This window comes from Tamandua tetradactyla, chromosome 7 (assembly GCF_023851605.1).
Source record: "Tamandua tetradactyla isolate mTamTet1 chromosome 7, mTamTet1.pri, whole genome shotgun sequence".
Classification (NCBI taxonomy): Eukaryota; Metazoa; Chordata; class Mammalia; order Pilosa; family Myrmecophagidae; genus Tamandua; species Tamandua tetradactyla.
In genome coordinates this window covers 110,400,431-110,417,469 of record NC_135333.1, presented here as the reverse complement: position 1 = coordinate 110,417,469, position 17,039 = coordinate 110,400,431, and the positions used below count along the sequence as shown (strand labels likewise).

At 36.1% G+C, this 17,039-nt stretch overlaps 1 protein-coding gene and 1 pseudogene across 3 annotated transcripts in view; one reads left to right on the top strand and one right to left on the bottom strand.

Annotated features, from left to right (window-relative positions):
• SPATS2 (spermatogenesis associated serine rich 2) overlaps positions 1–17,039 on the bottom strand; it is a 205,822-nt gene that overhangs the window by 89,593 nt on the left and 99,190 nt on the right. The window lies entirely within an intron of this gene.
• LOC143691783 (zinc finger MYM-type protein 5 pseudogene) lies at positions 1,245–3,648 on the top strand (annotated as a pseudogene).

Sequence of the window (17,039 nt, the reverse complement as noted above, 5' to 3'; positions counted from 1 at the left end):
GGCTGGCACCCTCCCGCCAAGCTTGGCGCCCCAGGCCGACTAGGAAATTCGGACAGGTGCTCTCCCGGGCTGCGGCGGCCGACGACCCTCCCCGCGTTCGGACCCCTGGGCCGGCTGACACTCTTCCAAGTCGCTTCAGCTGGCGAACCTCCCCCACAGCGAGAGTTTTCCAAAGTTAAAGTACCCACAGCAACTTCTACTGGTGGGACCCACAGACAAACGTGTGCCACGAGCGCCACCTACTGGGCAGGATAAGAAAAACAGAACCCAAAGATTTCACAGAAAAATCTTTCAACCTGTTGGGTCCAACACCGAGGGAAATCTGACTAAATGCCCAGACGCCAGCAGAAGATAACGGATCATGCTCAGAAAGTTGAAAATATGGCCCAGTCAAAGGAACAAACCAATAGCTCAAATGGGATACACGAGCTGAGACAACTAATGCTGAATATACGAACAGAAATGGAAAACCTCTTCAAAAACCAAATCGATAAATTGAGGGAGGACATGAAGAAGACATGGGCTGAACAAAAAGAAGAAATAGAAAAACTGAAAAAACAAATCACAGAACTTATGGAAGTGAAGGATAAAGTAGAAAAGATGGAAAAAACAATGGATACCTACAATGACAGATTTAAAGAGACAGAAGATAGAATTAGTGATTTGGAGGATGGAACATCTGAAGTCGAAAAAGAAACAGAAACCATAGGGAGAAGAATGGAAAAATTTGAACAGGGTATCAGGGAACTCAAGGACAATATGAACCGCACAAATATACGTGTTGTGGGTGTCCCAGAAGGAGACGAGAAGGGAAAAGGAGGAGAAAAACTAATGGAAGAAATTATCACGGAAAATTTCCCAACTCTTATGAAACACCTAAAATTACAGATCCAAGAAGTGCAGCACACCCGAAAGAGATTAGACCCAAATAGGCGTTCTCCAAGACACTTACTAGTTAGAATGTCTGAGGTCAAAGAGAAAGAGAGGATCTTGAAAGCAGCAAGAGAAAAACAATCCATCACATACAAGGGAAACCCAAGAAGACTATGTGTAGATTTCTCAGCAGAAACCATGGAAGCTAGAAGACAGTGGGATGATATATTTAAATTACTAAAAGAGAAAAACTGCCAACCAAGACTCCTATATCCAGCAAAATTGTCCTTCAAAAATGAGGGAGAAATTAAAACATTCTCAGACAAAAAGTCACTGAGAGAATTTGTGACCAAGAGATCAGCTCTGAACAGTAGTCAGGAACCGGTGGGGCTCATTCCTGCCAGTACCTGCCGGCAGCCCGGAGAGACGGAGGCGGTTGGGGGGCGGTGGGTAAGTTCGAGCCCCCCAGCACCCTGGATTGTTGCGGGCTGCCGGCAGCTCACGGTCTCGGGCAGTTGGACTCGGTCCTGGTTTGGCAAACTTCCGTGCGGCTCCCGGGGCCTCGAGATCGAGGACGAGGAATCAGGTTCAGCCCGATGTGGTGAAACTTTGGCAGAAGTTAAGGAGGAAAATATCCCCGTTATCTTTGACATGGATACATGTTCAGTAGGAAGATTAGAATCAACTGAACAGAATCCTCTTTTATTAGAGAGTACAACTATGGCACCTAGTCTCATGAATGTAGGGAATACATTTGGTAATCCAACTAGTCCTTTAGTTAATAGATCTAGAAACTCTTCAGTGGAAGATGACGATGATGATGATGTTGTATTTATTGAATCTATACAACCTCTTTCAATTTCTGCACCAGTGGTTGCTGAGCAAAGAAATGTTAAATTTACGTCATCAAAAAATACAAAGCTGCAGGGAAATTATTCTGTAATTCTTCCTTCTTCAAGGGATTTCATTTCTGAGAAGGGAAATAAAAGCGAGACAATTGTCATTGATGATGAAGAAGACATAGAAACTAATCAAAGGAAGGAGACAAATTTTTCCAGTTTTAATGAATGGGGACTTCCTGGAACTAAAATCAGAACCAAAGATTTGGATTTCTCCACTTCCAGTCTTTCAAGAAGTAAGACCAAGACTGGAGTAGGACCTTTTAATCCTGGTAGAATGAATGTGGCAGGAGATGTATTTCAGAATGGAGGATTTGCAACTCAACATAATCCTGATTCTTGGATCTCCCAGTCAGCATCATTTCCCCGTAATCAGAAACAGCAAAGGGTGGATTCATTATCACCAGTGGCCTCACTTCCTAAACACATTTTCCAGCCTTCTATCCAACAGGAATCTACTAAACCAGTAAAAATTACTTGTGCAAACTGCAAAAAACCTTTGCAGAAGGGACAGACAGCTTATCAACGAAAAGAATCAGCTCAGCTCTTTTGTTCTACCACCTGCCTTTCTTCCTTCTCTCATAAGCGTACTCCAAAGAAACGCAACGTAATGTGTAAAAAAGATATCCCTACCAAGAATACTACTGTTGTTGCTCAAATGGATTCAAGCAAATCCTTCCCAGAATTTTGTAGTGCATCTGGTTCGTCTCCCTATGAAGACAGACAGAATACTAGGAAAGGACTTATGAATAAATCAAGATGTACAATCTGTAGTAAGCTAACAGAGATACGTCATGAAGTCAGCGTTAATAATATAACTCATAAACTGTGCAGTAATGATTGCTTTAATAAGTACAGAGTGGCCAATGGTCTAATAATGAATTGCTGTGAACAGTGTGGCGAATACATGCCTAGAAAAAGTGCTGGAAGCAATGTCCTCATTGAAGGTCAACAGAAAAGATTTTGCTGCCAAGATTGTGTTAGTGAATATAAACAGATAATGGAAACAAAATCAAGAAAATTAGGATCAGAAAACAGAGAAAGGAATGCTGTTAGAAAAGAAAATGAAAGAAAAGTATATGGACCATTGAATACATTTTCAGAAAAAGTAGATGGAATGCCAGAAAAAGAGACTTCAGAGCTACAGTTTTCAGCAGAATGTAGCACACATCCAGCACTGATCAAACAGGGTGTGAATTTATGTCCTTTCTACATGTCAACCATAGGTGATAAATTTCAAGAGCAACTGGAAGACAAAATATCAGAAGACTGTTATACCAATTGTGCTTTCTGCAGATCCAGGTACATGGCCCCAAATTTTGAGTATTAAACAACAGGACACCCTTGTGGAAAATGATCCACCTCAAGTAAGAAATTTTAACTTTCCAAAAGAAAATACAGGGAGGAAGTTTTCAGAAACTTATTGTACACGAATCCTTCCAAATGGTGAAAAAACTACGAGATCCTGGTTACTTTATTCAATCTCAAAAGATTCTGTGTTTTGTCTATATTGCAGACTCTTTGGGGAAGGGAAAAATCAACTGAAGAATGAAAATGGGTGCAAAGATTGGCAGCATTTATCACATATTCTTAGTAAACATGAAGAAAGTGAAATACACATCAACAATAGTGTTAAGTATTCAAAATTAAAATCTGATTTGGAAAAAAACAAAACTATTGAAGATGCAGAACATATATTAGTCCAAGATGAGGAAAGCAATGGTGTGCTGTTACTATACACATAATATACCTGACTTGGTTTTGACCTGACAATGTATTCCATTTACTCAAAAAAGACCTGCACCTTAACATTCAGTATCATTTGTGTTGTGAGGCTATTCTTATATGGAGTAACTTGCAATAATTCATTAGCAATAAGTATAATAAATAAATAAAGAATGTTTCTGTTCATGAAACATTATTGTATTCAGTAGTCATTAATGCAGATTTCAAAAATTCTATCAAGAATTCATCTGTTCTTAATGTTATCACTTTATACCTTTAAAATTGACATTTGAGGACATTTGACAGGTTTGGTAATTTTGTGTGATGATTACACTGAAAGAGAGAAGAAAAGGCTTGAATTTATCAATACCAGTTTGAACCAGTTAACTTAGGTGAAAAAGTGTTCTTTTATGAAAACTAAAAAAAAACTCAGAAGCAATTTAAGTACAGAAGAGGTTTTGAAACTACAGCTATGGCTATTAAACCAAATATTTGTAACTTATTTCTTTTCAACAAAACATTCTTTTATTTGAGCAAAAACTACACCATTTGTTGCAAAATTAAGTTGACTTATTTGAATTTTACTGGTTTTCTATTTTTGTTTTAATTTAATTTGTAAATATTTTATCTTTTGTGTGAGAAATGTAAGCTTGAAGAGTGTATACCTCTTTTTATGTTGAGAAAATATAAGAAATGTTAAAATAAAAATATATTAACCTTCAAAAAAAAAAAAGAGATAAGCTCTGCAAGAAACACTAAAGGGAGCACTAGAGTCAGATACAAAAAGACAGAAGAGAGAGGTATGGAGAAGAGTGTAGAAAGAAGGAAAGTCAGATATGATATATATAATACAAAAGGCAAAATGGTAGAGGAAAATATTATCCAAACAGTAATAACACTAAATGTTAATGGACTGAATTCCCCAATCAAAAGACATAGATTGGCAGAATGGATTAAAAAACAGGATCCTTCTATATGCTGTCTACAGGAAACACATCTTAGACCCAAAGATAAACACAGGTTGAAAGTGAAAGGTTGGGTAAAGATATTTCGTGCAAATAACAACCAGAAAAGAGCAGGAGTGGCTATACTAATATCCAACAAATTAGACTTCAAATGTAAAACAGTTAAAAGAGACAAAGAAGGACACTATCTACTAATAAAAGGAACAATTAAACAAGAAGACATAACAATCATAAATATTTACGTACCGAACCAGAATGCCCCAAAATACGTGAGGAATACACTGCAAACACTGAAAAGGGAAATAGACACATATACCATAATAGTTGGGAGACTTCAATTCACCACTCTCATCAATGGACAGAACATCTAGACAGAGAATCAATAAAGAAATAGAGAATCTGAATATTACTATAAATGAGCTAGACTTAACAGACATCTATAGGACATTACATCCCACAACAGCAGGATACACCTTTTTATCAAGTGCTCATGGATCATTCTCAAAGATAGACCATATGCTGGGTCACAAAGCAAGTCTTAACAAATTTAAAAAGATTGAAATCATACACAACACTTTCTCGGATCATAAAGGAATGAAGTTGGAAATCAATAATAGGCGGAGTGCCAGAAAATTCACAAATACATGGAGGCTCAACAACACACTCTTAAACAACCAGTGGGTCAAAGAAGAAATTGCAAGAGAAATTAGTAAATACCTAGAGGCAAATGAAAACGAAAACACAACATATCAAAACTTATGGGACAAAGCAAAGGCAGTGCTAAGATGGAAATTTATTGCCCTAAATGCCTATATCAGAAAAGAAGAAAAGGCAAAAATGCAGGAATTAACTATCCATTTGGAAGAACAGGAGAAAGAACAGCAAACTAATCCCAAAGCAAGCAAAAGGAAAGAAATAACAAAGATTAGAGCACAAATAAATGAAATTGAAAACATGAAAACAATAGAGAAAATCAATAAGACCAGAAGTTGGTTCTATGAGAAAATTAATAAGATTGATGGGCCCTTAGCAAGATTGACAAAAAGAAGACGAGAGAGGATGCAAATAAATAAGATCACAAATGGAAGAGGAGACATAACTACTGACCTCACAGAAATAAAGGAGGTAATAACAGGATACTATGAACAACATTACGCTAATAAATACAACAATTTAGATGAAATGGACGGGTTCCTGGAAAGACATGAACAACCAACTTTGACTCAAGAAGACATAGATGACCTCAACAAACCAATCACAAGTAAAGAAATTGAATTAGTCATTCAAAAGCTTCCTAAAAAGACAAGTCCAGGACCAGACGGCTTCACATGTGAATTCTATCAAATAGTCCAGAAAGAATTAGTACCAACTCTCCTCAAACTCTTCAAAAAAATCAAAGTGGAGGGAAAACTACCTAATTCATTCTATGAAGGAAACATCACCCTCATACCAAAACCAGGCAAAGATTTTACAAAAAAAGAAAACTACAGGCCAATCTCTCTAATGAATATAGATGCAAAAATCCTCAATAAAATTCTAGCAAATCATATCCAACAGCACATTAAAAGAATTATACATCATGACCAAGTAGGATTCATCCCAGGTATGCAAGGATGGTTCAACATAAGAAAATCAATTAATGTAATACACCATATCAACAAATCAAAGCAGAAAAATCACATGATCATCTCAATTGATGCAGAGAAGGCATTTGACAAGATTCAACATCCTTTCCTGTTGAAAACACTTCAAAAGATAGGAATACAAGGGAACTTCCTTAAAATGATAGAGGGAATATATGAAAAACCCACAGCTAATATCATCCTCAATGGGGAAAAATTGAAAACATTCCCCCTAAGATCAGGAACAAGACAAGGATGTCCACTATCACCACTATTATTCAACATCGTGTTGGAGGTTCTAACCAGAGCATTCAGACAAGAAAAAGAAATACAAGGCATCAAAATTGGAAAGGAAGAAGTAAAACTATCACTGTTTGCAGACGATATGATACTATACATCGAAAACCCGGAAAAATCCACAACAAAACTACTAGAGCTAATAAATGAGGACAGCAAAGTAGCAGGTTACAAGATTAACATTCAAAAATCTGTAGCATTTCTATACATTAGTAATGAACAAGCTGAGGGGGAAATCAAGAAGCAAATCACATTTACAATTGAAACTAAAAGAATAAAATACCTAGGAAAAATTTAACTAAAGAGACAAAAAACCTATATAAAGAAAACTACAAAAAACTGTTAAAAGAAATCACAGAAGACCTAAATAGATGGAAGGGCATACGTGTTCATGGATTGGAAGACTAAATATAGTTAAGATGTCAATCCTACCTAAATTGATTTACAGATTCAATGCAATACCAATCAAAATTCCAACAACTTATTTTTCGGAAATAGAAAAACCAATAAGCAAATTTATCTGGAAGGGCAGGGTGCCCCAAATTGCTAAAAACATCTTGTGGAAAAAAAACGAAGCTGGAGGTCTCGCGCTGCCTGACTTTAAGGCATATTATGAAGCCACAGTGGTCAAAACAGCATGGTATTGGCATAAGGATAGATATATCAACCAATGGAATCGAATAGAGTGCTCAGATATAGACCCTCTCATCTATGGACATTTGATCTTTGATAAGGCAGTCAAGCCAACTCACCTTGGACAGAACAGTCTCTTCAATAAATGGGGCCTAGAGAACTGGATATCCATATGCAAAAGAATGAAAGAGGACCTGTATCTCACACCCTATACAAAAGTTAACTCAAACTGGATCAAAGATCTAAACATTAGGTCTAAGACCATAAAACACTTAGAGGAAAATGTAGGGAGATATCTTATGAAACTTACAATTGGAGGCGGTTTTATGCACCTTAAACCTAAAGCAAGACCACTGAAGAAGGAAATAAATAAATGGGAGCTCCTCAAAATTAAACACTTGTGCATCAAAGAACTTCATCAAGAAAGTAGAAAGACAGCCTACACAATGGGAGACAATATTTGGAAACGACATATCAGATAAAGGTCTAGTATCCAGAATTTATAAAGAGATTGTCCAACTCAACAACAAAAAGACAGCCAACCCAATTACAAAATGGGAAAAAGACTTGAACAGACACCTATCAGAAGAGGAAATACAAATGGCCAAAAGGCACATGAAGAGATGCTCAATGTCCCTGGCCATTAGAGAAATGCAAATCAAAACCACAATGAGATATCATCTCACAACCACCAGAATGGCCATTATCAACAAAACAGAAAATGACAAGTGCTGGAGAGGATGCGGAGAAAGAGGCACACTTATCCACTGTTGGTGGGAATGTCAAATGGTGCAACCACTGTGGAAGGCAGTTTGGCGGTTCCTCAACAAACTGAATATAGAATTGCCATACGACCCAGCAATACCATTGCTGGGTATCTACTCAAAGGACTTAAGGGCAAAGACACAAACAGACATTTGCACACCAATGTTTATAGCAGCATTATTTACAATTGCAAAGAGATGGAAACAGCCAAAATGTCCATCAACAGACGAGTGGCTAAACAAACTGTGGTATATACATACAATGGAATATTATGCAGCTTTAAGACAGGATAAACTTATGAAGCATGTAATAACATGGATGAACCTAGAGAACATTATGCTGAGTGAGTCTAGCCAAAAACTAAAGGACAAATACTGTATGGTCCCACTGATGTGAACCGACATTCGAGAATAAACTTGGAATATGTCATTGGTAACAGAGTCCAGCAGGAGTTAGAAACAGGGTAAGATAATGGGTAATTGGAGTGAAGGGATACAGACTGTGCAACAGGACTAGATAAAAAAACTCAAAAATGGACAGCACAATAATACCTAATTGTAAAGTAATCATGTTAAAACACTGAATGAAGCTGCATCTGAGCTATAGGTTTTTTGTTGTTGTTTTTTGTTTTGTTTTTGTTTTTGTCTGTCTGGTTGTTTGTCTTTTTTTTTTTACTATTATTATTACTTTTAATTTTTTTTCTCTATATTAACATTCTATATCTTTTTCTGTTGTGTTGCTAGTTCTTCTAAACCGATGCAAGTGTTCTTAGTGCAAGATCACTAAGAAACGATGATCATGCATCTATGTGATGATGTTAAGAATTACTGATTGCATATGTAGAATGGTATGATTTCTAAATGTTAGGTTAATTTCTTTTTTTCCATTAATTAATTAAAAAAAAAAAGGTCATTGCCCAGATATCCTTGACGACTGAGAGAAAGATCTAATGAGAGGAAGAGGTATAATGAGGAAATTAGGTTCTAACAAATGATCATGAGTACTGACTCATCACACAGAAATTCCTTTGTAATTTCTAGTGTATTAGAATAGTTAGAAGGAAATACCTGAAATTAGTTGAACTGTAATCTAGTAGCCTTGATCTTTGATAATGTTTGCATAACTATATAGCTTTTACCATGTCACCACGTGATTGCAAAAATCTTGTGCCTGATGCTCCCTTTATCCAGTGTATGTGTAGATGAGTAATAAAGACAAAAAAATAATGTAGGGGAATAAGGAATATGGAAAAAAAATGATATATGATTTATGGTTGTCCATGTGCCTATATAGTAAGCTACCTTAATTTTTAAACTGATGCATAGTATATAGTATCTGTAGTACAGTATACTAGTACAGGATGTACCATAATTACATTAGTCGTTCCCATATTGACTGGCACTTACATTTTTCTAGATTTTGTTAACAAAACACTTTTGTACACTCTTAATATGCATGTTTTTCTACATATGTACAAATTTTTCTGAAGGCCAGACTCCAGAAGTAGAATCATTAGGTCAAAGTATATCTAACAGATACTTTCAAATCGCCCTCCCAAAAGACTGTTAGCAGTTTATAGTATTCTCTCCAACAGAATAAGAGTATCCATTTGCCTGTTTCAGCAACAACTTGTATTAAATTTGAATCTGACAATATAGTAAGCAAAAATGAAATAACTGTGTATCTTTTTCTTCCAGAGCTGTAGGAGCTCAATATTTAATGCATATTTACCTTTTTTATGCATTGTTGCAAATATTTTTTACCAATCTTTCACTTTTTCTTTTAATTGTGTTTTTTATTTCCCCATACAAAGGCTTTGTTTTTATGCATTTTGTTTTCATTTTAAGTAGTCAAATCTGTCAATTTTTCATTTATAGCTTTTGGGTCTTCCAAAAAAGGGCCTTCTTCACGCTAATATTATAAAGATAGTGCATTAATTTCTAGTAGTTCCCCTAATATATTTTTAAAATGTTTAGATTGGGATATGCAAACCTTTTCTCTAAAGAATCAGATAATAAATAGTTTAGGCTTTGTTGGCTTTATGGTCCCTACCACAACTACTCAACTCTGGCATCACAACAGGAAAGCAATCATAAATAAAATGTACATTAATGTGGTTCACTGACCCCTGGTTTTGAACAATAAGCATTTAGAGTTTATTTTTATGGGGATAAATATGAAATAGGTACCTAATTTTATTATATTCCAAAAGGATAGTTAATTATCCCAACTACATAGGCTGCATCCTTTCTCATACTGTTTCAATACACACTTTATAGTGTATTTTAATATAGGTACAAAAAATGTAGTTTCAAATTTTTCTTAAGTGTTCTTGCTTATTTATTTTCCTAGATTAACTTTAAAGTCAGACTGTCAAGATCCACAAAAAAATTCCAACAACATTCTGATTGGGATTGCATTTATGAGATAGATAAATATGGGGATACTGATTGTTTCAGAGATCTCTCCAGAAGTGATCTACTTAATTTGATCTACTTAAAGTGCATGTTCTCTTTTTCATGCACTTTAGCTGTTAACATGCATTAACACCCAACTCGTAAAGCTTTTTTGAGTTTCCATAGTAACAATTTGAATTCTTATTCTTCCTTATTCTCATCAGCAGAGAAGTTCACAATAAAATTTCTAGAAAGACTTAACTACATTCATTGTCTCTACTTTCTCACTTTTCACTCACTCCTCAACCTGTTATATTCTGGCTTCCATTCTCATCTCCCCACTAAAATTGACCTCAATAAGATCTCCAACTTTGTTGTGAAATACAGTGAATTCTTTCTCTTATATGACTCATCTGCAGTATTTGCCACTAGGATCACTCCCTCTTTATTCTAAGTCTCTAAGATTATTCTCCTGACATTCTTCCAGCCTCTCTGGCTGCTGCTTTGCAGACTTCTCAAGAGGTTGCTAGGGCTCAATCTTAACGTTCTTCTTTTCTGCAAAAACTCTGTGTGTAATCTTATGCTTTAAATGACCATTTATATGATGTATACTGACAAATCTGTGTTTCCAGTCAAACATTTCTCCTAAGCTCCAAACTCACAGATCCAACTCTAAGTGAATTTCTCCATTTGAATGTCCTACATTCATTCTGTGAGACACTGCACCTGCAAGATAGGCTCAAGTCCAAAATTTAATACATCATCTCCCACTCCACAGAAACCTACTCCTAAATTCTCAGTTTTAGAGAACAGCCCACCAATGGTCATACCAGAAATCTGAAATACTTTTTCTTTCTTTCTTCAATATGCAATCAATCTTCAAGCCTATGCTGGTTTGAAAGGATGTATGTCCCCTAGGAAAGCCATGTTTTAATCTAAATCCCATTTCGTAAAGGCAGAATAATCCCTATTCAATACTGTATGCTTGAAACTGTAATCAGATCATCTCCCTGGAGATGTGATTTAATCAAGAGTGGTTGTTAAACTGGATTAGGTGATGACACATCTCCAACCATTTGGGTGGGTCTTGATAAGTTTTTGAAGCCCTATAAAAGAGGAAACATTTTGGAAAATGAAGGAGATTCGGAGAGAGCAGAGAATGCTGCAGCACCACAAAGCAGAGAGTCCATGAGCCAGCAAGCTTTAGAGATGAAGAAGGAAAACACCGGGGAGCTTCATGAAACCAGAAGCCAGGAGAGAAAGTTAGCAGATGACGCCATGTTCGCCATGTGCCCTTCCAGCTAAGAGAGAAGCCCTGACTGTGTTCGCCATGTGCCTTCTCACTTGAGAGAGAGATCTTAAACTTCTTCAACCTTCTTGAATCAAAGTGTCTTTTCCTGCATGCCTGTGATTGGACATTTCTATAGACTTGTTTAATTGGGACATTTTCTTGGCCTTAGAACTGTAAACTAGCAACTCATTAAATTCCCCTTTTTAAAAGCCATTCTGTTTCTGGTACATTGCATTCCAGGAGCTAGCAAACTAGAACAAAGCCCAACTTTTTAAATCCTGTTTATTAAATATCACCTCAGAGACGGTTGGGTTTAACAAATGAGTATGAGTGCTAAATCAGTGTACTGGTATTTCTTTTAGTCTCCAAAACCTTAGAGCACCTAGAAATAAAAACTTTAAACTGTGGGACTGTAACCCATACCAAACTCTAAAATCTGTTCTACAACTAACTGTTGCAATGTACTTTGAAAGTGATTGCTTTTTTGTATATATGTTATTTTTCACAAAAAAAGAAAAAAAAAGAGGAGGAAGAGTATAATAGAGAAGATAGGATTTAACAAATAAATATGACTGCTGAACCAATATGTCAATATTTCTTTTGGTCTCAGTGTCTTGGAGCAGCTAGAAGAAAAAAATGAAAAACTGTAGAACTATAACCCATACCAACTTTAAAATCTGTTGTGTAATTACTTGTTAAAATGTTATAAATAAATAAATAAATAAATATCACCTCAACCTATCTTACTACCACTGCTAGTACCCTAGACAACTTCTCATCATCTCAGTTTAATAGTTCTATTCCTTGGTTTCAACAGTCCTTCAAAACCATCCACACTGTAGCTAGAGTCGCCTTAAAAAAAAACGAAAACAAAAAAAAAATACCTGATCATATCTCTCAATAACTTCATAATAGGCCTAAGAAAAATGTTAAATTCTTAACATGGTTTAAGAGGTTCTATAGCATGATCTGGATTCTATTTACTTCATCAGCAATATCTTTCTTTTGGTCTCTAATAAGCACAACTCTAGGTTCTTTTATTATGTTATTCCTTCTGTATGGAACATTCTTCCCTTACCACCCTGCCTTTTCTTGTTTAATTATCTGTTTCACCATCTAAATGAAAAGTTTTGAAACACAGTGGCCATATCTATCTTATTACTGATATATTCTTTGTTCTATGGATACAACCATGAACAAGTAGGATGAGATTCCAGGCTCTCACAGAACTTTTGTTCCAGTTGAGAAGGCCAATAATAAGTAAGATAATTCTAGATAGTGACACATTCAAGGAGGCAAAAGCAGGTTATATGAAAAGGCTCTGTGCTAGTCTGAAACTGTTGTGTACCCCAGGAAAGCCATGTTGTTTAATCCTCATTCAATATTGTTGGGTAGGATCTTTTTGATTAAGTTGTTTCCATGGCGTTGTGATCCACCCAACTGTAGGTGGGACCTTTTGATTGGGTGCTTTCCATGGAAATGTGTCGCCATTATTCAAGGTGGGGTTGCTTACTGGAATCCTTTAAAAGGGAACCATTTTGGAAAAAGCTTCAGAGCTGACACTGAGAGAGATCTTTGGAGATGAACAAAGAAAATGCCCTCCAGGGAAGCCTTGTGAAATGAGAGAGAGAAAGCTAACAGACATCGCTATGTGCCTCCCTAGCTGACAGAGTAACCCTGAACCCATCAGCCTTTCTTGAGTCAAGATATCTTTCTCTGGATGCCTTAGTTTGAACATTCTGATGGCCTTAGAATTGTAAACTTGCAACTTAATAAATTACCTTTTTAAAAGTCATTCCATTTCTAGCATATTACATTCCAACAGCTTTAACAAACCAAAATAGGCTGCATGGCTTTGTGTATGAGAGGAAAGGGTGGCATAGTTTAACCAGGGTGGTTAGGGATGTTCTAAGGAGATTACATTTAAGGGGATAGTTGAATAATACCTAACCCAGGGCCTAGCATAGCACCTGAAATACCTCCCACAGCATATGTCAAATTAAAACAAAAGAACATAAAAAATAAGTAAGTGAAAACAATTGTACAAGGCAAAAGTAGCCCAAATTAGAATAAACAGTAACATGAATCCATAAAAAGATTCCCTATGCTGTGATCCATTTCTTCTACTTGTACACTTACTTGTCACTCAAAGTATAGCAGGCTGGGATCTATGCAAAAGAATTTTCTGCAATTATGTAAATGTTCTATATTTCTGTTGTCCAATACCATAGCTCCTAGCTACATGGGTTATCTGAGCACTTGAAATTTGGCTAATACGACTGAAGAACTGAATTTTTTAATTTTATTTAACTCTAATTCAAGTAGTCACATATGACAAGTGTCTACCATACAGGACAGTGCAGCTCTAGAGATAAAAAGTTATAATTATAAGAGCTATGGAAATACATGAAGGAGCAGAACAATTCAGGGTACTACTCTACTTGTGGCATGAAGGGTAGTTCCCCCAGTCCCAAATTAATTCAATTTAAATTTTTCAGTGGAGAACATTAAATAATTTACTAATGAAAAATATACATGAAAGGTACTAGAGTGAGCATCTGTTCTTTTTATTTGTCCAACATCCTCTACTTCATGTTTTTCTAGTAGCAGAAAATACCTCTTTTTATCATGGGAAAACAATTTCATTTGCTTCAGGTAAAGCTCACCTTACCAAATGAATATGGTTGTTGAATTATTAAACTGATACTTCTTTTAGTCTCCAGTATCTTAGAGCAGCTAGAAGTAAAAACCTAAACTTGTGGAATTGTAACCCATATCAAACTCTGAAATCTGCTTTACCACTAATTGTTGTGCTATGCTTTGAAATTTATTGCTTTTTGGTATATATGTTATTTTTCACAAAAAATACAAGTTGATTGTGATGATAAAAAAAATATTTATTCCTTCTAGTCTCCAATATTCTGGAGTAGTTAGAAGGAAAAATCTGAGATGATGGTATGATAGTCTATGACAAACTCTGGGGTCTGTCCTATAACTACTTGTTGAAGAGTGCTTTGAAAACTGTTGCTTTTTCTTTCTTTGCTTTGTATATGTTATATTATATAATTTAAAAAGTTAAAAAAAAAATAGCAGCCAAAAGAATCAGCTATCTAGGAACAAGCCTAACCAGGGATGTCAAAGACATGTACACAGAAAATTACAAAATACTACTAAAAGAAATTTAAAATGACATTAACAGATGGAAAGACATTCCATGCTCATGGATAGGAAGACTGAATGTCAATAAGATGTCAATTCTATCCAAACTGATCTAAAGATTAAATGCAATACCAATCAAAATCCAAACAACCTACTTTGAAGACTTGGAAGAGCTTGTTATCAAATTTATTTGGAAGGGAAAGAGACCTCGAATAACTAAATATATCCTAAAACAGAAGAGCAAAGTGCTAGTGCTAGGTATCTATTCAGAGGACATAAGGGCAAGGACACAAACGGACATCCGCACACCAGTGTTTATAGCAGCATTATTTACAATGGCCACAGCATTATTTACAATGGCCAAGAGATGAAAACAGCCCAGATGTCCATGAACAGAGGAGTGGCTAAACAAGCTGTGGTATATACATACAATGGCATATTACACAGTTGTAAGACAGAATAAAGTCATGAAGCATGTAACAATGTGGATGGACCTTGAGGATATTATGCTGAGTGAAATTAAGCAGAAGAAAAAGGACAAATACTGTATGGTCTCACTGATATGAACTAACATTAATGAGTGAACTTGGAGAATTCCAGCTAAGAACACAGGCTATCAGGAGTTTCAAATAGGGTAGAGAATGGGTAATTGGTGCTGATGGGATACAGATTGTGCAACAGGACTGACTATAAAAATTCAGAAATGATAGCACAATACTATCTGATTGTAGCACAATAATTTAAGTACAATGAATGAAGCTAAATGTGAGGATGATAGAAGGAGGAGGACTGGGGGAACCAGAATGGAACCAGAAAGATAGACAATAAAGATTGAGATGGTATAATCTAGGAATGCCTAGAGTGTATGATAGTGACTAAATGTACAAATTTAAAAATGTTTTTTCATGAGGAAGAAAAAAGGAATGTCAATATTGCAGGGTGCTGAAAATAGGTGGTAATTCATATTTTAAAACTTTAACTTTTGTGTGAGACTAAAGCAAAAAATGTTTATTTGGTACAAAATTTATATTTTGACTGGTACATTTCTTAATATAACTTATATGGGCAGTTTAATTGGACACCATAAGTACATGGAACCTTGAATAGGGCATGAGACTTTGTAGGTTTGTCCAGAAGGATGCCCCGATAAATCCCAGAGTGATTTGAACAGTGAATAAAAATGTATTTGCAAAGTCCCCTTGAGGGAATGGTGAGAAATGGGGAAAATTCAACTTCCCCATTTAGGGAACTACTGATATTCTCGCAAGCAGTGGGGACAACCAAATCAATAGGCTGAGCCCTCCATCTTGGGGTTTGTTCATATGAAACTTATCCCTGCAAAGGATAGACTAAGCCTACTTAAAATTAGGCATAAGAGTCACCCCCAGAGGACCTCTTTTGTTGCTCAGGTGTGGCCTGTCTCTCTCTCTCAGCCAACACCGTAAGCTAACTCACTGCCCTCTCCCCCTTTCTATGTAGGACATGACTTGCAGGGATGTAAACCTCCCCAGCAACGTGGGACTGGGACAGTAATCCTACAATGAGCTGGGACTCAGCATCAAGGGATTGAGAAAGCCTTCTCGACTGAAAGGGGGAAGAGAGAAATGAAACAAAATAAAGCATCAGTGGCTGACAGATTTCAAACAAAGTCGAGAGGTTATCCTGGAGGTTATTCTTATGCATTATATAGATATCCCCTTTTTAATTTAAGGTGTGTTAGAGAGGCTAGAGGGAAGTGCCTGAAACTGTAGAAGTGTGTTCCAGTAGCCATGCTTCTTGAAGATGATTGCATAATGATAGTTTTCACAATGTGACTGTGTGATTGTGAAAACCTTGTGTCTAACGCTCCTTTTATCTATGGTATAGACAGATGAATAAAACATATGGATTAAAAATAAATAAATAATAGGGGGAACAAATGTTAAAATTAAAAATATATATGTATTAGATAGATGGAAATACTAGTGGTCAATGAGAGGGAGGGGTAAGGGGTATGGTATGTATGAATTTTTTCTTTTTATTTTTCTGGAGTGATGCAAATGTTCTAAAAAATGATCATGCTGATGAATATACAACTATGTGATGATATTGGGAGCCACTGTTTATACACCATGTATGGAATGTTTGTATGCTTATAATATATGTTCTTGTACGTTGCTGAATCAATAAAAATGAAAAAAGAAAAAACCTTCCTGACTTTAAATCTTATAAAAAGCCACAGTGGTCAAAACACCATGGAACTGGAACAAAAATAGAAGTATTGACCAAAAGAAAAGAGTCCAGAGAAAAAGAAGACAAATGAACTCTTTAAGATCAAGAGTGTCTGTGCCTCACACAGAGGCTATCAGGCATCTGTGTAAGCAGAAGGTGCCAGGCTAGGAGATGGAAACCACATGTGCCGACAGTTTCTGAGA